The sequence below is a fragment of the Mastomys coucha genome, unplaced genomic scaffold, assembly GCF_008632895.1.
Source record: "Mastomys coucha isolate ucsf_1 unplaced genomic scaffold, UCSF_Mcou_1 pScaffold15, whole genome shotgun sequence".
In the NCBI taxonomy this organism is placed as follows: domain Eukaryota; kingdom Metazoa; phylum Chordata; class Mammalia; order Rodentia; family Muridae; genus Mastomys; species Mastomys coucha.
In genome coordinates this window covers 88,490,945-88,495,907 of record NW_022196897.1, presented here as the reverse complement: position 1 = coordinate 88,495,907, position 4,963 = coordinate 88,490,945, and the positions used below count along the sequence as shown (strand labels likewise).

Genomic DNA, 4,963 nt, shown 5'->3' with positions numbered 1-4,963 from the left:
TGAGATGAATGCTTTTCCAAATTATCACAGCTAATGAACCAAATTCTTACCCTCACCTAATGTCTGCCACCCTCCAAGTAGAACCATTGTTCATTGAAACACTTGGTGAATGATTTTATGGATAGACCATCTTAATACCTACACCATTTCTTAAGTGAATGTAATCTGTTCTCTGTGGGCTGAGAATAAAGTCACTCACTCAAGTCAAATAGCTTTGACCATAGCAGGAAGCCAAAAATCGAGCCTACAATTCATTTCTTGGTGCAGCAGAACTATCAACTCTCAGCTTAGCTATAATAGAGGTAAAATCCTTTGGTGATGTGAGAGTCATTGAAGTACAGCCTTATTACAATGAAGTCTAATGTCTAAAAGTTGTTCTTATTTTGGGCTTGTACCATAGTAAGAGCCAAGATTTTAAACTCTACTAAATATAAAACAGACAAAAAGACTTCATATATTTATGTTCATTTAAGAAAATACTAGTAGTGATGTATTATTTTGAAATATACAGTTAATATGTTTGAAGTTATTTAAAATTTATATTGAGAAAAATGTATTTTCACTATTGCTGTAGACAGGCATCTACATAAGTGTTAAATTGATTGTTGTTTTATATCAAACAACTTTTATAATACTTATTTTTATTGTTATAATATTTTGTAAATTTTAGGGAATATAACAAAAAAGATATTGTGGGTATTGAAGGGGGGGTCTCTGGGAGAAGTGGGGGTACAAAAGGGAAACAAGAATGTGATTTAATTCTATCTACTTAAAATATATTTTTAAATGTTAACAAATTCAGATTAATTGAAATCATGCAACTTTTCTCATCATAATGCAATAAAAGTTAAAAAGAAAAAAGGGTGTCAGATTCCTTGGGCCAAGTTTGATCTTCACTGTTAAGATAGCTAATCTTCAAGTTTTTTCTTCTTTGTGCAGCTACTGCTTATCAAGCCATGACCAATACCAGCCAACATCCAACCAGGAACCCACCCTACCTCTCAGGACCCTAGCATTTATATCCTCTGAAAAGCCTCCAGAATTCCAAATGTCACACAATTGCAGAAATTATCTGCAGCTGTTAAAATCACACTTCTGCTAGAGCATGAGGCAAATCATAGTCAGCTGCTGCTGCTTCAGACAGCCCAAAGCAGCCTCGTATCACACACCTGGGATTAAAATGAGAACATATTCTTATAATACTTCTGTGTCTTCAAAGAAACCCAAACTCCAAATTTGTCACTACAGTCATAGGTTTCTAATTTCCTTAGTGTTCCCTTGAGCCTTGCTTGCTTTTGACAACAAACTGTGTAGCCCTTGACTCTGACACCCATCCATGTCCATTTCTTTTGCTAAAGTAAATGGGGCGACGATTTCTTTTTGCCCTTGTTGCAAATTTGCAGAATAAACTGGGATCCATTTAAAATTTTACTTTTCATGATTTAATGCCAAGCAGCCCATCCTAGCCAATGGAAGCTCTTCTGAAGCCTTTGGAGTATTTAGTGTGAGGACATAGATTCTACTCTATGAAACTGTGTGACCCTTCCCAGCAGCCTTCTTTAAAATGTGCATTGGCTACTTTGAATGTGTGAAAGTCAACAAGCTGGTGGTGGAGGTGGAGGATGAAGGACAGGGAGTTTGAGGCCAGTATGGATTACAGAGTGAAATTCTCTACACAAGGCCTTGGGTTAAGTTCCCTCTACCCAGAGATGATGCTGGGATATCAACAGACCATTAAAAGGAAATGAGCTATGTTAATGGCCTTGGGGTAGGAAATATGTGTACTATGGCTGGTTATCTCCTCCCCACTTTTCTGTAACTGCATAAGAACTTTCTCCCATTACAGAAACATTTCTAGTGGAGAGCTGACATTGGCAAGCAGGCATCCAAGGAAGTCTTGTGGGGAATTTACTGGCACTGGTTTTGAGAGGGGCACATATATCTTTGAAAACTGACACAAAGCTACCCCTGCCCCCTACCTTTATCAGAAAAAAAATGCATATTTGAAAAATTTTGTATTTCAAAGGGTCTTGGATCTCACCCACAATTTACCTATAAATACCACCACCCTGTTTCCAGGAACACCTTGGCTATTTTCTATAGAGTATTTGTGATGCTTTGCAAACCTACCAAATCTGAGAACAGGAAAGATGTATTTTAATATAGAAGTTTCAGTTATAAATAAATGGCTAAGTGGTCCATGTACATAAGTGACCTCAATATGCCCAGTAATTGGAAGCCTAGACTCAGGTGTGGGTTAAGGTCGCTCATGCATTTAGGATCATGAAAAAATAAACATTTTGCCTCTGCTTTCTTTTTCTCAGACTCTTTCCTCAAGGGGAAGAACTTTTCGTCATCATTTAAATGCCTTTCTCTCAAGTCTTCCCATATAATTGAGAAAATACAAATGGGAAACAGATTCTAAAAGGTGATTGGACAAGAATTTAGTAAGTGACATTTTTGTGAATTCAGTGTGCTGTTTAGAACAAGGTGCTGCCCCCACTGCCTAGAGCAGTGGTTGCTAACATGTGGGTAGAAACTGCTTCGGGGGTTAAACGAACCTTTCACAGGGGTTACCATAGACCACTGAAGAAACAGATATTTACATTATGATTCATAACAGTAGCAAAATTATAATTATGAAGTAGCACTTGCAGTATTTTTATGGTTGCTTGGTTGGAGGTTGCCACAACATGAGGAACTCTATTAAAGGGTTGCAGCACTGACCTAAAGAGAGCCAGCTGGGAAGATGTCTGAGATGCCATGTCCTACAGTAAAGGATGCAGCCACCACCTGGGGATCCCTCTGAAAGCAGGGAGCTGTGGCTAAACTACTCTGACTTCACTCTCCTCTCCCATCAGTGTGCTGACTGTAGTGCCAATAGGCTGAGCTCAAGTGAAGGCCAAGTGCAAGGATATCCGTGGATGGAGCCCACTCAGTGTAGTGTGGAGAGAGTGTAGTGCAGTGTAGAAGACAGCTCCACACCACTGACTTCTTCCCGTAGCTGTTACATGTTATTTCTTCCATCACTCTAATATTTGAACTAGTAACCACTGTATGACATAAGCTTCCATGCTAAATAGTAGAATAATTCAAATAGTGTCCACACTGGGAGAAGTCAAGAGTAGTTCCTGATGATTGTGTCTGTAGAACAGTAAGGTAGACAAGGTTTTACTCTGCAGCCCAGGCTCACCTTCAATTGAAGATGTCTGTTAGATAGTCAGCCAAGATTTAATGTTTATGTTTAAGTAAACACATCTATCTTCTATGAAAATACTGATCCTCTTTCAGAAACAGCTAACAGAGATTCTTCCTCTGGGCTTTCTCTTCACTTGATGACTGACTGTTCAGCTTTTTAGTTTTCTGAGTTCCCACTTGTCAGTGTTGGCCTTAAATCCTGGGCAAATGGACTCCTGTCAGGAAGCCTTTCCTACGCCTGCGTCTTAGGGCACTGCCTATGTTTTCTTTCAGTGTTTCAGATTTCACAGTTAGCTCTTTGATACATTTGGAGTTAGTTTTTGTCCAAGGTATTAGATATGTGTCTGATTTCCTATGGACATCCGTTTTTCCCAGCACCAATTGTTGAAGATGCTTTCTTTTCTCTAGCTTATGTTTTTGGCATCCTTGCTAGATATTAAGTGTCTGGAGTTACATGCGTTGGTGTGTAGGTCTTCACCATTAGCCTATGTGTCTTTTGTACTGGTTTAATTACTATGGCTCTGAAATACATTGCTCTTTTTATTCAGGATTATTTTTGTCTATCTAGGATCTTTTGTAGTTCCATATGAATTTTAGGATAGTTTTTCTATAACTGAAAAATGAGGTGGAAATTTGATTGTTGTATTGAATCTGTAAACAGCTTGTGGTAAAATGGTCATTTTCACAATATTAATTCTGCCAATCCATGAGTGGGATGCCGTTTCATTTTCTAGTGTCTTTATCTCTTTTTTTAGTGGTTTAGTTTTCATTGTATATGTCCTTATTTACTTGGTTAGGTTTATTTCTATTTTATTTTCTTTGAGGCTGTTGTGACTGGGAATGTGTCAGTAAGCTTTTTCTCCGTATGCTTGGTGGTGGTGTATAGCAAAGCTATGGGTTTGTGCAAGCTGCTTCTGTATCCTGCCACATTACAGGATTTATCATTTTTAGAAGTTTTCTGGTAGAAGCTTGGGGAATCTCTAGTGTACATCATGTCCTCTGCAGATAGGGATGTTCGACTTCTTTCCCCATTTCTATTTCTTTCATTTCCTTCTTTTGCCTTATTGCCTCAGCTACCACTTCAAGTATATTAATTATAAGAAGTGGGGAGAGTGACAGCCCTGTCTCACTCGTGACTTAAGTAGAATTGCTTCAAACTTTTTTCTGTTTATGATGATGTTGGCTATGGGTTTCTCATATATAGCTTATGTTGAAATATATTCCCTCTAGTCTTAAATTCTCTTAATAATTTTATTATGAAGGCATACTGGATTTTGATTTTGTCAAAGGATTTGTCTGTGTCTATTTAAAGTCCATTTATATTGTTTATTACATTCATTGACTTGCATATATTGAGACATTCCAGCATTTCAGGGATAAAGCCAACTTGATTGTAGTGAATGGTGTTTATAGATGTATGTCTGCTTTCTGTTTGTAAGTATGTTAGCAAACATTTTTGGATCTCTTTTTATCAGGGATATTGGTTTAGAGGTTTCTTTTTGTTGCTGTGTCTTTACCAGGTTTTGATATTAGAATGACCTGATTTTACAGGAGTTTGAGAGCACTCCTTCTGTTGCTGTCTTTTCAAATAGACCCTGGCTTACTACTACCACTACTACTACTACTACTACTACTACTACTACTACTACTACTACTACTACTTCTTCTTGTTCTCCTTCTCCTTCTCCTCCTCCTCTTCCTCCTCCTCCTCCTTCTTCTTCTCCTTCTACTTTTTCTTTTCTTCTTCTTCTTCCTCTTCCTCCTC

General features: G+C 37.9%; 1 protein-coding gene across 3 annotated transcripts in view; it reads left to right on the top strand.

The window, feature by feature from the left end:
- The window catches only part of Pdhx (pyruvate dehydrogenase complex component X), a 62,140-nt gene that overhangs the window by 6,174 nt on the left and 51,003 nt on the right, over positions 1 to 4,963 (top strand). The window contains exon 2 of one of the 3 annotated variants that reach the window (XM_031371176.1): positions 2,325 to 2,447. The exons of the other annotated variants lie outside the window; for them this stretch is intronic. The gene's annotated coding sequence lies outside the window, so the exon portion shown is untranslated. The remainder of the gene's footprint in view (positions 1 to 2,324; positions 2,448 to 4,963) is intronic. 3 annotated transcript variants of the gene reach the window in all.